The sequence below is a fragment of the Schistocerca piceifrons genome, chromosome 2 (genome assembly GCF_021461385.2).
Source record: "Schistocerca piceifrons isolate TAMUIC-IGC-003096 chromosome 2, iqSchPice1.1, whole genome shotgun sequence".
Taxonomy (NCBI): domain Eukaryota; kingdom Metazoa; phylum Arthropoda; class Insecta; order Orthoptera; family Acrididae; genus Schistocerca; species Schistocerca piceifrons.
The window spans coordinates 945,349,518-945,368,981 of record NC_060139.1 but is presented as its reverse complement, the minus strand read 5'-3'; the positions used below and the strand labels follow the sequence as shown (position 1 = coordinate 945,368,981).

Here is a 19,464-nt window from a genome sequence, read left to right as displayed (position 1 = left end):
GACACAACGTTGGATGCGCTAGATCTGCTTATAAGAGACTGTTGTTCACTCCCTTATAGGGAACGCCTCTCATATGTAAAAACGTAGAAATTTCCTTTCTGAATATACTGTAAAGTAGTAAAATATAATTTATTCGTGTTATTGTGTTATTGACCAAATAGATGGGCAATTGTAGGTACCAAAACAAAGCAAAACAAAAAAAAAAAACGAAGAAAGAAGTTTATTGCGAGTACATTTAATGCAGGTGCAGACTGCTCATGAATGTACAACGCAACCGCTAATTTTTCTAATAAGAAACCTCAGTTAAGCATGTGGCCATTGGATCTTCATTGTGTTTTGTGACTAGTAACTATTTGATTTGTAACTATTGAAACACAACGATTACTAGAGTTTAAGTATTCCGAATAATGAAATGCTTGGCGGTATGTGGCGATTCTAAGCTAGTTCGATTTCGACTAACGAAACAGATAGCAATTAACACTTCAAAAAACCTGCATTGCACGAAAAGGTGTCAAAAACCTGGCAGTACTGTTCCATAAACATTTATGTCAACATTCATCCATTCGCGAAGCAATTAAACATCAACTCAGCAGGTTAGCCTATCTTGCGGAAGTCTCTTCTTCTCTGACTAACAAATGCAATATACATCCATTTGAAACTGCTCGCTGTATTCAAGCATAGGTCTCCTTCTACAACTTTAACCGTTAACAAATTCCTCTCTTTCAGAAATAAATTTCTTGCCGTGGCCAGTCAGCATTTTATATCATTTATACTTCGGCTCTCATCATTTATTTTGCTGCCCAAATAGCAAAACTCGTCTACTTCTTCTAGTGTCTCATGTCTTAATGGAGTTCCCTCAGCGTTGGCTGACTTAATTCCACAGCACTCTATCATCCCAGCTTTACTTTTGTCGATGTTCATCTTATAATCACTTTTCAACACACAATCCATTCCGTTCAACTGCTCTTCCACGTCTTTTGCCGTCGCTGACAGAATTGCCATTAGGGCTGATTCAGCAACACTTTTCCACACAAGCGACTTATCATTTGGTTCCCCCGCCCCTTTCTTTCCCTCCGCACACTTTCAGCCCTGTCAGTTTTCGCCACTGACTGTGATATGCACTGTGCACAAATCTTGCACTTGGGTGCAGCTCGCTTCTTAAGTATCCGCTGCTAATTGTGATACGTCCTGTATAGATAGCTTACAGTTGTGGCTCCTATCATCCTCTGTCGCTTGGGCCTTAAACCGGCCGTGATTGTCACATCAACTTGGTGTTACAAAATCTATAACGTTCGCGAGAAGCATGGACATAAAAATTCTTAAATTGAACTGACTTTATTTTGAAAAATTAATATGTGCAAAAAATGTACAGTCACTGTTACGCATAGCACAATATTGTTACAAATTTCATCCAACTCAGTTTTGACGTGCTCTTCAAATGTGAATGTTCAGTAACAGCATGGTACTTACTAAAATGTAGACTTTCACGGCCGGAAATATCATGTCCAATATAATTATCCGGGCTGTTATGCCGTGGTCGGTTGATGAATTCTGTGTCAATTCCCAACGTTTCACGCCCGGATTCCCGGGTTCAAATCCCGGGGGGGTCAGGGATTTTTGCTGCCTCGTGATGACTGGGTGTTGTGTGCTATCCTTAGGTTAGTTAGGTTTAAGTAGTTCTAAGTTCTAGGGGACTGATGACCATAGATGTTAAGTCCCATAGTGATCAGAGCCATTTGAACCATTCGCAACGTTTCGTCTCCGACTGCGGAAGATGTCTTCAAGTATACCGCAAACCCACGCACACGGACCGTTATTTGCACTGGGATTCGAACCACCACCCACAACAGAGCGGGGTGTTATCAAGACGTTAGCGGACAGAGCTAGAAATATTTGTGAACCTGAATTGCTCGACGCTGAGATGGAACATCTCCACAATGCACTAATGAAGAACGGATATTCGTCCGCCGAAATAAAACGTGCGTTGAGGCAGCCACGCAGAAATCATACTGACGTACAGGCTACTGCAAAATCTAAGGTTTTCCTGCCGTTTGTTAAAAATGTATCGGAAAGAATAGGGAGGATCTTGACGAAGCGGAATATTACCGTAATTTACAAAACCACTGGAAAAAGCTGGAGTGTAGAGGATCCCATGCAGCTGTGGAGATGTTAATGTGGGTACCACTAAAAGAACTGTTTCTAAACGTTTGGAAGAGCACAAGGGAAATTGTAGAAGAGGAGAAACGGAACGATCAGCTGTTGCGGAGCACGCTTTCCAGCCAGGGAACCACAATATTCGTTTCGAGGAGACGCAAGTTCTAGCGGCCACAAGCGGATATTACGAAAGGCTCTACAGGGAGGCAATCGAAATCGCTAAACACCCTAATAATTTCAATCGAAAGGAGGAGGGCGTGAAATTAAACGGTATATGGATGCCGGTGTTAAAGAAGATGTGTACCACCCGTCCACTACTGGGTGATGGCAACGGCGATAGACGGCGACGGACAGCGGCCAATTGCACGGACGTTTTCAAAACACGTGACGTCACGCCGCGGTGCGGGAGCGCGCGGACACGGAAATTAGCGGCAGTCAGTAGCGAGCCAGTGGGTGTGTTGGACCTTCCATCGACCTACGGACCCCCTCGAAGATGTCTCCCGCAGTCGGAGACGAAACGTTGGGAATTGACACAGAATTCATCAACCGACCACGGCATAACAGCCCGGATAATTATAATAGACATGAGCATGATACTTGTTTTTTATGTTTCACTGCAGCTGTTACAATACTTAAATGACTGATTCTCTGCCTTATATAGTCCCGTCCAACCTGAGAAAATAAAGAAATCAGAAAATAAATCGTTTTGTTGTTCAGCAAGTTTAACTGCTTCCTATTATGATTTTCATTTGCTATGTGTCCTGCAACCTGGCACCTAACGAAGAATGGTAGTAACCAGGGAACTTCCGCCACGGGAATTTGGTTGATTTTGCGGGAGAGGACCAAATAGCGAGGTCATCGGTCCCATCGGATTAGGAAAGGATGGGGAAGGAAATGAGCCGTGCCCTTTCAAAGGAACCGTCCCGGCATTTGCATGGAGCGATTTAGGGAAATCACGGAAAACCTAAATCAGGATGGCCGGACGTGGGTTTGAACCGTAGTCCTCCAGAATGCGAGTCCAGTATGCTGACTACTGCACCACCTCGCTCGGTCTCACGGGAAGTGCTAAGTACGGTGCGCATATTGTATACACGGTGGACAAAAAAATGGTTCAAATGGCTCTGAGCACTATGGGACTTAACATCTGAGGTCATCAGTACCCTAGAACTTAGAAGTACTTAAACCTGACTAACCTAAGGACATCACAAACATCCATGCCTGAGGCAGGATTCGAACCTGCGACCGTAGCGGTCATGCGGTTCCAGACTGAAGCGCCTAGAACCGCACGGCCACACCGGCAGGCCACGGTGGACACATCACGGTGCCCGAACAGTATGTGTGAACAAATGTTTTTGATTTAAAACGTAAATCCGTCATGTTGGGGTTTAGGTAGACAGATGTACAGGATATGACACCCTCGCCCCCACCCCCCCTACCAGAAGAAAACCGCCAATCTTTAGGGACAAGTTCCTTACGCCAAAGAAAAGGAAAATTGGTCTATTGAACAGAGGCTGTAGAACACCTACCTTAAGGGTATGAGCAGTTATTCACCTTCGATTTATGAAAAACATATCTTCTACTGCAAGCTCTTTGATTTTCATATTTTGGGAGGAGGTAGTGTGGACCAAAAACAGAAAAAAATGTATGGAAAACATTGGCTCTAAAATGCATACCTTACGAGCTGTGAACACTTGTTCGGTAGAAGCGATGTGTTCCATACTAGCGAAGATGAAAAAGCGCTCATAGGTCTTACTGTATACATATTAGGCACCATATTGACAGACATTTCTTTCTTGTTTTGTTCAATACTTCCTTCTCCCACTATACAGAAATCAAAGATCTTGTAGTATAAAAGAGATCTGTTTCACAGAACCGAAAATGAACAAGTGGTCATAACTTGAAAGGTATCCATTTTAGAACCCATGTTTACTGCACATTTTTAACTTATTTGTGTATAAGAGGAATGGACATCTCTAAAAAGGGCCATCACAGAACTTGGGAAGGAAAACATAGGTACAAAGAAGGTAGCTGCGAAGAGACCATGGGTAACAGAAGAAATACTTCAGTTGATTGATGAAAGGAGGAAGTAAAAATATGTTCCGGGAAAATCAGGAATACAGAAATACAAGTCGCTGAGGAATGAAATAAACAGAAAGTGCAGGGAAGCTAAGACGAAATGGCTGTAGGAAAAATGTGAAGACATCGAAAAAGATATGATTGTCGGAAGGACAGACTCAGCATACAGGAAAGTCAAAACAACCTTTGGTGACATTAAAAGCAACGGTGGTAACATTAAGAGTGCAACGGGAATTCCACTGTTAAATGCAGAGGAGAGAGCAGACAGGTGGAAAGAATACATTGAAAGCCTCTAAGAAGGTGAAGATTTGTATGATGTGATAGAAGGAGAAACAGGAGTCGATTTAGAAGAGATAGGGGATCCAGTATTAGAATCGGAATTAAAAAGAGCTTTGGAGGACTTACGGTCAAATAAGGCAGAAGGGATAGATAACATTCCATCAGAATTTCTAAAATCATTGGGGGAAGTGGCAACAAAACGACTATTCACGTTGGTGTGTGGAATATATGAGTCTGGCGATATACCATCTGACTTTCGGAAAAGCATCATCCACACAATTCCGAAGACGGCAAAAGCTGACAAGTGCGAGAATCATCAAAAATGGTTCAAATGGCTCTGAGCACTATGGGACTCAACTTCTGAGGTCATTAGTCCCCTAGAACTTAGAACTAGTTAAACCTAACTAACCTAAGGACATCACACACATCCATGCCCGAGGCAGGATTCGAACCTGCGACCGTAACGGTCTCGCGGTTCCAGACTGCAGCGCCTAGAACCGCACGGCCACTTCGGCCGCATCGCACAATCAGCTTAACAGCTCATGCATCGAAGCTGCTTACAAGAATAATACACAGAAGAATGGAAAAGAAAATTGAGAATGCGCTAGGTGATGATCAGTTTGGCTTTAGGAAAAGTAAAGGGACGAGAGAGGCAATTCTGACGTTACGGCTAATAATGGAAGCAAGGCTAAAGAAAAATCAGGACACTTTCATAGGATTTGTCGACCTGGAAAAAGCGTTCGACAATATAAAATGGTACAAGCTGTTCGAGATTCTGAAAAAAGTAAGTGTAAGCTATAGGGAGAGACGGGTCATATACAATATGTACAACAACCAAGAGGGAATAATAAGAGTGGACGATCAAGAACGAAGTGCTCGTATTAAGAAGGGTGTAAGACCCCTACTCTTCAATCTGTACATCGAGGAAGCAATGATGGAAATAAAAGAAAGGTTCAGGAGTGGAATTAAAATACAAGGTGAAAGGATATCAATGATACGATTCGCTGATGACATTGCTATCCTGAGTGAAAGTGAAGAAGAATTAAATGATCTGCTGAACGGAATGAACAGTCTAATGAGTACACAGTATGGGTTGAGAGTAAATCGGAGAAAGACGAAGGTAATGAGAAGTAGTAGAAATGAGAACAGCGAGAAACTTAATATCAGGATTGATGGTCACGAAGTCAATGAAGTTAAGGAATTCTGCTACCTAGGCAGTAAAATAACCAATGACGGACGGAGCAAGGAGGACATCAAAAGCAGACTCGCTATGGCAAAAAAGGCATTTCTGGCCAAGAGAAGTCTACTAATATCAAATACCGGCCTTAATTTGAGGAAGAAATTTCTGAGGATGTACGTCTGGAGTACAGCATTGTATGGTAGTGAAATATGGACTGTGGGAAAACCGGAACAGAAGAGAATCGAAGCACTTGAGATGTGGTGCTATAGACGAATGTTGAAAATTAGGTGGACTGATAAGGTAAGGAATGAGGAGGGTCTACGCAGAATCGGAGAGGAAAGGAATATGTGGAAAACACTGATAAGGAGAAGGGACAGGATGACAGGACATCTGCTAAGACATGAGGGAATGACTTCCATGGTACTAGAGGGAGCTGTAGAGGGCAAAAACTGTAGAGGAAGACAGAGATTGGAATACGTCAAGCAAATAATTGAGGACGTAGGTTGCAAGTGCTACTCTGAGATGAAGAGGTTAGCACAGGAAAGGAATCCGTGGCGGGCCGCATCCAACCAGTCAGTAGACTGATGACTAAAAAAAAATGTATAAGGAATCTGTCTTTAACGTTTGTCGGTGTTTTTTGGGACACACTGTATATTCAGACACTGCCTGACTGCAGACACAACTTCATAGTTGGCTACTGCTATTACTGAAATGCGAAAATTCCCTGTCCATTACAGAGGATTCAGTTACAAATTCTTCCTTCTTCCATTTGGGTTGATGTAGATGACGAAGTAAATTCCTTTGCCAGAAGTCACGGTGCAGCCCCACAGCTTTTATAAGTAATTCCTCTCCCCCCTCCCTCACCAATGCCACGTGTGACGCCTTCTGCTAACGCGTATGAGTCGCTCTCCTGGAAGACGTTGGCGTACATATGTACTGAGTGTACCCGGCAGCACGCAGACTGACGCATCGACATACTTTGTCGAACTTCGACCTTTTACTGCGTCATTAATGGAGCTACTGACAAAAAGAGGCGAGAGAGTCACTGCCATCAAAATTACCTCCTGTTGCGAAAGTCGGCCCCGAGGTATCTACATGACTCATTGTGCGGGACTCAGATACCATGTAGAAATCGTTTGATCTATATCACTGCGGTGAAATCATCAAGTGTAGAATGCAGTACTACACTTGGCTCTGCATATTATCGATACGTCACTAATTTTGCTCGTGCAGTGCATCATCGCAAATATTTGCGGATGAGAAACAACTCTGGGTAGTTAAAAACCATATAACAGGCAATACCACATAAAATATTTCTTCATTTTAGACAACCGGTTTCAACAGACTTCGCTGTCATCTTCAGGTTTGTTGAAACTGGTTGTCCTAAATAAAGAAGTATTTTATGCGATCTTGCCTGCTGAAGGGTTTTTAACTATTAAAATAGACCGCCATTCAGTATTCTCAAAACGAGAAAATTCAAGCTCTGGATAGATCCTGTCTGTCGGTTAAAGCAATTAATTTGATAACCCATTGGTCCGGTAATGCCTTTTAATCGCTTTTCCATACACGTCTTGTCGAATGCAAGGATTGATCCTCCTCATATACGATAAAAAAAATCGAAACGTCAGAGATGACACAGATTACACATTTCGTACGATCGTCTTGAAAACTGAAATTTGTACCAGAACGGGAATTGAACCCACTTTTCCTGTGTTTTTGCAAGTGGTCGCCTTATACGTTAGACCGAAATGGACTAGAAGGAAATGTCCGTCAACAAATTCCTTACACTCCTTTAAACTGAACTTAATTAGCAGTTAAATTCTTTACGGCTGCCGGCAAGTTATTGAAAATGTGTGTTTCTGAATAATGGACACTTCTCTGGAGCACAGTAACGGACTTAATATCTTTATGAGGTTTATTTTTATTTCCAGTATTGATCCCGTGAAATTAGCTGTTAGTATGAAACAACCACTGTTCTTCGAACCAACGGCTCAGTCCATAGAATCAACACTTGAAATGGGAGATCTTCACAAAGATATAAAGTCACCTACTTTCGCCCAGAAAGAAGACCGTTGTTCCAGAATGCACATTTTCAATAACTTGCTAGGAGCCCTAAAGGATTTAACTGTTAACAAGGTTCTGTTTAAGCGGAGCCTTAATTATTTATTGACGCCCAAGTCCTTTCACTGCACTGTCGAATTTCTAGCAGAAACAACTGATGTGTATACATTATTAATAATATCAAATCACGTTTCTGTGACATAAAATCAGACTTTTCCACATCTTTAGTGCAGTAATGTGACCATTGTAAATAAGTGTTGAAAACTGATTTTCTCTTTGATGATGTGCGGCTACAATGTTGCTGTTATTGTTGTCTTCATTCCTGAGACTGGTTTGATGCAATTCTCCATGCTACTCTATCCTGTGCAAGCTTCTTCATCTCCCAGTACTTACTGCAATATACATCCTTCTGAATCTGCTTAGTGTATTCATCTCTTGGTCTCCCTCTACGATTTTTACCCACCACGCTGCCCTCCAATGCTAGATTTATGATCCCTTGATGCCTCAGAACATGTCCTACCAACCGATCCCTTCTTCTAGTCAAGTTGTGCCACAAACTCCTTTTCTCCCCAATTCTATTCAATACCTCCTCATTAGTTATGTGATCTACCCATCTAATCTTCAGCATTCTTCTGTAGCACCACATTTCAAAAGCTTCTATTCTCTTCTTGTCTAAATTATTTATCGTCCACGTTTCACTTCCATACATGGCTACACTCCATACAAATACTTTCAGAAACGACTTCCTGACACTTAAATCTATACTCAACATTAACAAATTTCTCTTCTTCAGAAACGCTTTCCTTGCCATTGCCAGTCTACATTTTATATCCTCTCTACTTCAACCATCATCAGTTATTTTGCTCCCCAAATAGCAAAACCCCTTTACTACTTTAAGTGTCTCATTTCCTAATCTAATTCCCTCAGCATCACCCGACTTAATTCGACTACATTCCATTATCCTCGTATTGCTTTTGTTGATGTTCATCTTATATCCTCCTTTCAAGACACTGTCCATTCCGTTCAACTGCTCTTCCAAGTCCTTTGCTGTTTCTGACAGAATTACAATGTCATCGGCGAACCTCAAAGTTTTTATTTCTTCTCCTTGGACTTTAATACCTACTCCGAATTTTTCTTTTGATTCCTTTACTGCTTGCTCAATATACAGATTGAATAACATCGGGGAGAGGCTACAACCCTGTCTCACTCCCTTCCCAACTGCTGCTTCCCTTTCATGCCCCTCGACTCTTATAACTGGTTTCTGTACAAATTGTATATAGCCTTTCATAACCTACGAATTATCATTTGCACTTCACTGGATTGTACATTTATAGCTTTTTTTCCAGAATCTTGCTATCACCACTTAGATGAAAACAAGCTTAAGACTTTTTAACTTATTTCACGCCTACGACGATCATTTTACTTGGAATCTATGGAAACCTCCGTTTTTTTAAAAAAAATATACGTGTGGTGTATTTTTATGGCACGTCTTTAAAGATCTCCTCACTATGAATCCATGGAAAAGAAACTACATCTAATCTAATCTGGCACGCCTCCCCATCGATTCCAACAATTTTCAGTGATATTATTATAGCTGATACACTGTCCCATCAAAAACATATTGACACTCCCATGTAACGCGGAACTCACTACTAGATGTCACGAGAGGCCAGTATAATAAGTCTCGGGGAGTATTGTGTTGTGAGTAAGGAAGCAGTGGAAGAAAATGAGTCGCTCAGGACAGTTCAGTGGCTTAGAATGCGGAATAATCATCGGATGTCACCTGAGTAACAAATCCATCAGGGACATGTAAACCCTTCTAGAGCGGCCCAAGTCGATTGTTGGTGATGTGACTCCTAACTGGAGACGCGGAGATACAACCACTGCAAAACCACGACCAGATATACCTCGGCTACTGATAGATAGGGAACGCCGAGGACTGCGGAAGGTGGTTAAAAGTAATTGCATGAAATCATCGGTAGGAATCACTCGTAGGTTCCATTGTGCTTCCAGTAATGCAAGCGAGCACAATGACTGTCCGTACGAGGCCAAAAAAATGGAGTGGTATGGTTGAGCATCTCCTTCATAAGCCACACTTTTTGTAGTAAAAATTTAGGACACGCTTTAAGTGGTATACAGAACGATACCAGTGACTGGGAACGATTGATCTGTAGTGATGAAAAATCGCGTTATGTCTGTGGAAAAGTTTGGATTTAGCGAATGTCAGGAGAGAATTGCCTGCCGTCTTATGTAAGATCAGCAGTGGAGTAAGGCTGAAGTGCTGTTACGATATGGAGACGTTTCTCACGGTTAAGAAAACGCTAAATGCAGCACTGTGCACTACTTACAGTAGACGACCAGTTCGGAGATGATGATTATTTGTATCAGCATGACAAAGCGTCCTGTCATGAAGCAGCATCTCGCTGTCATGAAGGAGCATCTGTCAGGCAGTAGCTGAGTGGTCAGCGCGACAGAATGCCAATCCTAAGGGCCCGGGTTCGATTCCCGGCTGGATCGGAAATTTTATCCGCTCAGGGACTGGGTGTTGTGTTGTCCTAATCATGAACAATTCATCCCCATCGATGCACAGTTTGGCGCTAGCGGCCGTGCGAAGCGGAGGTCCGATACTTCCGCCTGTGCGGCGTGTGCGAGTGTTTGTTTACTTGTGGACTTTGTCTGCGCGCGGGCTAGTAACAACGATCATGGCGAACAAGTACAGGAAAACTACATTACGATTCAATTTCTGCAAAGACTACGAACGACCAAAGGCTTTAGCAGTGGAACGATTCATTCGAGATGACGTTAAGATACCGCCAAACGATATTGTCGGAATTCACCAGTCCATCGTTAGTCCCACGGTGTATGTTAAGATGGTAAATGACGCGGCGTGTGAGAGAATTCTACAGGCGACAAAAGCAGGTCTCCGATTTTGCCATAGTGGCGGGAATGTCGGCACGGTAACTGTAGAACATGCTGGTCTGGGTGTACGGACAATACGTGTTTTTGAGCTACCATTTGAGCTCCCGGCTGACGAAGTTATCGAGGCTTTTAAGACATACGGCACGGTACATGGTCACACAGCAGACCGCTGGACACAATTCGCCACGTACCCCGTTCTTAACGGAGTGCGACAGATCACTATTGATCTTCAGAAGCATGTACCGTCCTATCTGACAATTGGTGGTTGTCGGGCGGTGGTGATTTACGATGGTCAACCACGTACATGTTCTGGCTGTGGCCAGGAGGGACACCTCAGGTCGAACTGTATGCAACGGCGGATTACGCAACTGCCTTCAGATGTGCGGGAGCCGTCGCCAGCGATGACAGTACTACCGATCACCTATGCCAAAGCCCTCACTGCGTCCGCTGATGACCGAAAAGACACAGCCCCGGTGGAAGATCAAGATGGCACTCTCCGAAACCTTGTAGCAGACGTCGGGATGACAGAGGATGCTGCTCCATCGAGCATACAATCTACGGCGACAACATCAGATGAGACCGAACTCCCACCAAGCACACCGATAGTACACGAAGCAGTTCCAGCCACTACGGATGCTGTTCCGTCTGGAACGCACTCTGTGACGACAACATCAGTTTCGACGTAACTCCCGCCAAGTACAACGATGGGACTCGAAACACTTCCGGTTCCTACGGATGCTTTTCTGTCGGGCAGCCGTGATTCCCTCCAATCTGAGGACACGGAAGGAAGATCACGCCAACAACGTTCCCCGAAAAGGAGGAAACGGCGTCGTCGCACGACATCTCCTAGGGATGACTCCCCTTGCCCCGACGACGATGTGCCTGTGGACCAAGACGACACAACAGCCTCTACGAAACAGGATGAGGCAATGGAAACTGTTCAATCAGACCCGCAGCGGTCTGTCACATTGCCGGTACCGGGACGTGGTGATGCTGAAGAGGAAGCACAACCAGTTGGCGCTCCAGACGCAGATGATGTGGCAATGGACACGAATATATCACTGCCTGCAAAGATGTGGTATGACGATATTGAGGAGGCGCCGGACGTCATACAGAGGCAGCCGGCACTCCCAAAGATAGCCTAATAATTGCTGAAGGTGAAGGGAGAGGGGCGAGAGAACGTCTTCCAACTCAGCCCCCAGCGCCGATGCAGGGAGATGATGTTGCGCATCGACAGAGTAGGATTCAACGCCATGCGAACCGTATTGCAACATTAAATATAAATGACGTGCGTTCACCGGCCAAAATACACCTACTGAGGGAAACGATTTGGGCATCTGATGTGGATATTGCTTTGCTGCAGGAAGTCCACATAGCTGCACTCCCATACATCGCAGGTTACCAATCCTATTCGTCACATGGAGATCACAATGGGAGTGGGGTGGCAGTTTACGTGCGAGATGGCTTCCCAGTGGAAAACGTGTGTTATCTTCCGTCGGCCAGGGGAATGGCTTTCACGACGTTTGGGACACGCATCATCAATCTTTATGCACCGTCGGGAAACAATCGGCGGCGGGAGAGGGCGCGATTTTATGCAGAAGACATTGCCCCACTTTTCCATGGACGTTATGAATGTGTAATAATTGGTGGAGATTTCAACTGTGTTCTCAGCCAGAAAGACCAATGGCCGCAAGCAAACATCAGCCAGGAGTTGCGAATCGTTGTCAAGGACCTTGTACTTAGTGACACGTGGGAATTACGACATGGAGATGCACCGGGATACACCTATGTGACAAGTCATTCGGCGAGCAGGTTAGATCGCATTTATATCTCACGGGCTCATGCAAATGATGTCCAGGACGCGGAACGCTGGCCATTGGCATTTTCTGATCACAGCGCTTACATCTGTACGGTGCTTCTTCCCCGTACAGTAAGGCCCCGTGGAAATTAAACATTCAACATTTACATGATCCTGAATGAGGTCACCGGATCCTTGAGACATGGACGATGTGCGAGCGAAGGGTTGGAAGGTATGAGACGAAGCTTGATTGGTGGCTGACTTGTGCTAAACCGGCGCTTCGCCGTACGTTCATCTCATATAGCAGGGAGATGGCAGAATGGCGCCGCCGTACGACCGACTTTTATTTTGCAGCGCTGCGCGACCTGGACGATGGTCCGCCGGGACAGGACATCTGGATCGAACGCAAAAGGATAAAAGCTAAACTAGTGGCTTTAGCTCGGAAACATCTTCAGGGAACCATGGTGCGCGCCAGATGTCACGATACGATAATGCACGAGATTCCTTCCATGCACCACGTCGTGAATGAACGAAAGCACCGACGACGCGTTTTGGTACGAGAATTAATTACCCGCGAAGACCGAAGAGTGACGCGTCAAGCGGACATTGTCTCTGCATTCGTCGACCATTACCAACACACCTATCAGGAAGAAGCAGCCCCTGTCGATGACCTCGAACGTATAGCCACGTACGTCTCCCGTACACTGACGGTGGAAGCCGCGGGAACCTTACTGGAAGCCATTAGCTGTGAGGAAGTACATGATGCGATCGCAAAGGGCGCGTTGAATCGGTCCCCAGGCATTGATGGACTTCCTACTGAATTTTATCGAGAATTTCGCAACGAAATGGCACCGCGATGGACGGAAATGTACAACGAGATGTTAAATTCCGATGCGCCTTATCCACCGGCTTTTATGGAAGGCCTCTTGGTGCCAGTACATAAACCGAAGCCAGGAATTACGGTCACACATTATCGCCCCATCACCCTGCTTAATGCCGACTATAAGATCTTTGCACGGTTGTCGTATGTCGTAGCGTTCTCTCTCCAGAACAGACGACACCGGGTGGATCGGTGAATGTGCAAACAGCTACTGGCGAATGCCGTGATGTGATAGCGCTGGCGGAGGAGAGCCGGCTTAAAGCGGCGATAGTGGCGGTTGATTTTGACAGTGCTTTTGATAACGTGCGCCACAACTATCTGTACTGGAACAAATGAGATTTCCAGACCGTTTTACTGGTCTCATTAGAAGGATTTATGGGGGCGCACAATCCTTGGTACAGGTTAATGGGCGTCTAGCAGGGCCCATTCAAATTCGACGATCCATTCGCAAGGGCTGCCCTCTTTCGATGCTGCTGTTCGCGATAGCGTTGGAACCATTAATTGGGAGGCTAACAAATTCTCTTTCTGGGATGGAACTGCGGGGCTACACCTTCAAATGTCGTGCCTATGCGGACGACCTCCTGCTGCTCGTTCGTTCTGAGGAAGAGGTGAAGACGGTCCTTGAACTGTTGTTGGACCACAGTGTGACGGCGGGTAGTGCAGTGAACATGAACAAATCGGCGGCAATGCCGGTTGGAAGGGGCCTTACGCCGGAAGAAATCAGTCCGTTTCCTTATGTGCAACGATTCCGCTATCTCGGCATAGACTTTACCTCATCTGTAAAACATACTGCGGCAGTTAACTACCGACGTATTTTACAGACAACACGTACCATGGTCCGACAACATCACCTACGGCGCCATGATCCTTTGCAGCGAGTCGAATATCTGAACACTTATGTGGTTTCTCGAATGGTGCATATTTCGCAGAACCTGCCCCTACCACTCACGCTCGGACGTGGACTTCAATCAGCAGTATGCTACTTTGTGATGATTGGGTCGCCCCTCAAGGTGCGATACGCAACGCTCACGCTCCCTACGGTCAAGGGGGGACTCGGACTTACGAATGTTCACTGCCGAGCGACGGCGCTCCTTCTAGCCACGATGTACAAGCAATGGCGTAGCGGGGGTGATACCCTTACATCCTTCCTACTGGATCTCCTGGTTCCAGCGTCCCTCACACCTCCGGTGGCGGTGGGCAACATTACGTCACATTTTGCGCATGTATCAACATTTATCGTGGAACTTAGTTATATCAGAGACGAGCTTCCGCGCACGAGACCACCATGCGTGAAGGATTTTTATGTTTGGCTGCTACGACGGATAAGTCGTAATGTCATTGAACTCAAACACCCCAAGTTGCGTTGGCCGAAGATTTGGAGACATGTGCACCAAAAATTCCTTCCTACCTTCGTTCGGGCACTGTGGTTCTCTGTCGCCTGTGGCAAGTTCAACACCAACCAACGGCTCCATGCAATTGGACTAGTGGACACTCCACCATGCCCGAAATGTCGCCAAGTGGATGGCGACCATCACCGCTTAACTTGTATCACGGTGGAGGACGTATGGCTCCTAGGAAGACAGATGGTGGCTTGCTACCTCCGTGTGACCCCGCAACATATTACACCTGCTTCCTTCTTACATCCGGAGAGTGACTACTTTCCGGCGACTAAATCACACTCGATCATCTGGGTCAAAGGTTGGACGATCGCGTACCTCTATGGGGATGCTGCCAAGTAGCGACTCGACGTTTGGTATTTCTTGCAGCACGCCCACAATGAGGTTCATAGATGGTCACACTATCGGAAAACCTTTGCCAATTATCTTCACGCAGTCTTCCTCGACCCCCCACGCAGTTGGGATGTGCCAGGTGCAGTCGGTGTGCACATTTGACAGCTGATAATGAACCTCACGCTTCTCTCACCGCCCCATATATAATGCACATACTATACCATGAAATGATCTACATGTTCCTTTTAACAGAGTGATCTTTATGGAAAATAAATAAATAAAAACAACATCCCTGTATCCCTGTTCCTTTACATTTGTGATTTGTTTTACAATGATTTTTGTTTTTGTTTTTTTGTTTTTGTAGAGGATGCATTTCATTTAGTGTTTGTGAACTGCCTAATTTTGTATCCAAATAAATAATAATAAAAAAAGATGGTAGAGCACTTGCCCGCGAAGGGCAAAGGTCCCGAGTTCGAAAAAAAAAAAGTGGTCAGCGCGACAGAATGCCAATCCTAAGGGCCCGGGTTCGATTCCCGGCTGGGTCGGAGATTTTATCCGCTCAGGGACTGGGTGTTGTGTTGTCCTAATCATCAACAATTCATCCCCATCGACGCACAAGTCGCTGATGTGACGTCAAATCGAAAGACTTGCACCCGGCGAACGGTCTACCCGACGGGAGGCCCTAGTAACACTACAGTTACATTTATCTGTCAGGCAAAGGCTTGTAGACAATAAAAGTCCAGAAATGGACAGGCCTGCCCAGAGTCCCGATCTGAACCCAATAGAATAACTCTGGGATGAATCAGAGCGTCAGCTTCATTCCAGACCCCAGTGTCCCACATCACTACCGTCTCCGGTTTTGGCTCTTGACGAAAAATGGGCTTCCATTCCTCGACAGACATGCAGATACCTAAGTGAAAGAATTCCCAGCAAAGTTCAAGTGGTCATAATGGCGAACGTTGAACACTCTGCATATTAATACCCACTAATAGGTGTCTGGATACTTTTGATCGGACAGTCTATATATGCAAACAACTAAATTAGGGTATGTTCGTGTTGTTGTTGTTGTGGTCTTCAGTCCTGAGACTGGTTTGATGCAGCTCTCCATGCTACTCTATCCTGTGCAAGCTTCTTCATCTCCCAGTACCTACTGCAATCTACATCCTTCTGAATCTGCTTAGTGTATTCATCTCTTGGTCTCCCTCTACGATTTTTACCTCCACGCTGCCCTCCAATACTAAATTGGTGATCCCTTGATGCCTCAGAACATGTCCTACCAACCGATCCCATCTTTTAGTCAAGCTGTGCCACAAACTCCTCTTCTCCCCAATTCTATTCAATACCTCCTAATTAGTTACGTGATCTACCCATCTAATCTTCAGCATTCTTCTGTAGCACCACATTTCGAATGCTTCTATTCTCTTCTTGTCCAAACTATTTATCGTCCATGTTTCACTTCCATACATGGCTACACTCCATACAAATACTTTCAGAAATGACTTCCTGACACTTAAATCAATACTGGATGTTATCAAATTTCGCTTCTTCAGAAACGCTTTCCTTGCCATAGCCAGCCTACATTTTATATCCTCTCTACTTCGACCATCATCAGTTATTTTGCTCCCCAAATAGCAAAACTCCTTTACTACTTTAAGTGTCTCATTTCCTAATCTAATTCCCTCAGCATCACCCGACTTAATTAGACTACATTCCATTATTCTTGTTTTGCTTTTGTTGATGTTCATCTTATATCCTCCTTTCAAGACACTGTCCATTCCATTCAACTGCTCTTCCAAGTCCTTTGCTGTCTCTGACAGAATTACAATGTCATCGGCGAACCTCAAAGTTTTTATTTCTTCTCCATGAATTTTAATACCTATTCCTAATTTTTCTTTTGTTTCCTTTACTGCTTGCTCAATATACAGATTGAACAACATCGGGGAGAGGCTACAACCCTGTCTTACTCCCTTCCCAACCACTGCTTCCCTTTCATGTCCCTCGACTCTTATAACTGCCATCTGGTTTCTGTACAAATTGTAAATAGCCTTTCGCCCCCTGTATTTTACCCCTGCCACCTTTAGAATTTGAAAGAGAGTATTCCAGTCAACATTGTCAAAAGCTTTCTCTAAGTTTACAAATGCTAGAACCGTAGTTTTGCCTTTCCTTAATCTTTCTTCTAAGATAAATCGTAAGGTCAGTATTGCCTCACGTGTTCCAGTGTTTCTACGGAATCCAAACTGATCTTCTCCGAGGTTGGCTTCTACTAGTTTTTCCATTCGTCTGTAAAGAATTCGTGTTAGTATTTTGCAGCTGTGACTTATTATGAGTATGTTCGTATGAGCTGGAAATTAAGTACCACTCAATCGTACCCAAGTTCCATTATGCACAGAAATCATCAAAAGATTTTTTAAGCACTTCCAAAAACGTGGTCGCTTGTTTCTTTGGTTACATTAGACATATCACGATCATTACTGTGAGGACGATTAATGTTGAATATTGTACAACTATTTGTCTATCACGTGTCATCGGTGAAATCAGGGAATACAGAAAGCGTCGCGCCATTCTTCAGCACGATACTGTCGGCTACCACACAGCACTTCAAAGAACTATTATTTGACGGACAGAAACGTGGAATAATCTGGTGGGTACCAACATCAGACTGGTAAAAAGGTCTCCAAAATTGGTTTCAACTCATACAAAAGTGTATAATTTTTAAATGCGTATGAAATTATATCTTCTAGAAAGGTTTTTCTTTCATTGTTTCAGTAGTCTTACCAGCTTTGTTAGTTGGCTAAAAACGTTACAGTTAGTAGAGTGATGATAAATTATTATCATTCTTTCAGCCAGCAGGCTGGGGACAATTTAACTCATTATTTCACGCTTTTATTTTTGTAGCTCGCAAATGGTTGCTCTGTGATCAGTGTTAGTATTTAAACAATTAATTATCCAGCACCTACTGCACGACCTAGGGGTTTATTAGGACAAGTTAAAAAGATCCGTTACGATTTTTAACCTATATTAAATCATAGTGCATTTTCGCCAGTTCCAGGTATTGAGAACTTATATAAATGTTTGCAAACGGAAAAGTCGTAAAGGTGTGAGTTACAGCGTGGGTTTGCTATGTGGGAACAAACAGCACGGAGCGATGCGTGAGAGGATAGCTAACAAAAGAGACCGTACGGACATATGGCCGGAAATGTGTTCCAATGGAGGTAGGCGCACTTGAAGATGGAGATTTTTTACTCCGTCCGAACAGGCCTTGGAAGGCCCAACAGTACCGACGGCCGCTGTGTCACCCTCAGCCCACAGGAATCACTGGATGCAGATATGGAGGGGCATGTGGTCAGCACACTGCTCCCCCAGTCGTAAGTCAGTTTACGAGACCGGAGCAGCTACTTCTCAAACAAGTAGCTCCTCAGTTTGCCTCACAAGGGCTGAGTGCACCCCGCTTGCCAACAGCGCTCGGCAGACCTGATGGTCACCCATCCAAGTGCTAGCCCAGCCCGACAGCGCTTAACTTCGGCGATATGACGGGAACCGGTGTTACCACTGCGGCAAGGCCGTTGGCTGAAGATAGAGATAAAAGATGTATACACTGACCCCGGTAACAGCACTAGGCAGATGGGCTGCCAGCGTGGCAGGGTGGAAGTCTCCACAGACACTCCCATATGACTTACACTGAGGTGACAAAAGTGATGGCATAATTCGTATTATCGTGTCGGACCTCCTTTGCCTGGCGTAGTGCAGCCAACTCGACGTGGCATGGACTCATCACATTAAAGTCCCCTGTACAAATAGTGAGCCATGCTGCTTCTGCAACTGACCGTAGCTGCGAAAGAGCTGCGGGTGCAGGATTTTGTACACAAACTAACCTCTCGATTACGTCCCATAATTGTTCGGTGGGTGGCCAAATAATTCCCTCGAATTGTCCAGAATGTTCTTCAAACCAGTCGCTAACAATTGTAGCCTGAAGACATAGTACACTGTCATCCACAAAAATTCCATCGCTGTTTTGAAACAAGTAGCGAACATAACTATTTTCAGTCAATGATATGTTCAGCTGGACTAAAGGATCCAGATAATTGTGGAGCCACCAGCAGCTTGCACAGTGCCTTGTTGACAACTTGGGTCCATGGTTTCGTGGGGTCTGCGCCGCACTCGAACCCTACCAACAGAAATCTGACCAGGCCACGGTTTTCCAGTCATCAAGGGTCCAACCGAAGGGGTCACGAGCGCACAGAGAGGCGCTGCAGACTATACTGTGCTGTTAGCAAAGGCACTCGAGTCGATCGTCTGCTGCCATAGCCCGTTAACATCACATTTCGCTGCACTGTCCGAACGGATACGTTCGTCGTACGTCCCACACTGATTGCTGCGGTTACTTCAC

At 44.9% G+C, this 19,464-nt stretch overlaps 1 pseudogene; it reads right to left on the bottom strand.

Moving 5' to 3' along the window:
• Positions 1–18,527: 18,527 nt before the first annotated feature.
• Positions 18,528–18,645, bottom strand: LOC124778083 (annotated as a pseudogene).
• Between the last annotated feature and the right edge of the window lie 819 nt (positions 18,646–19,464).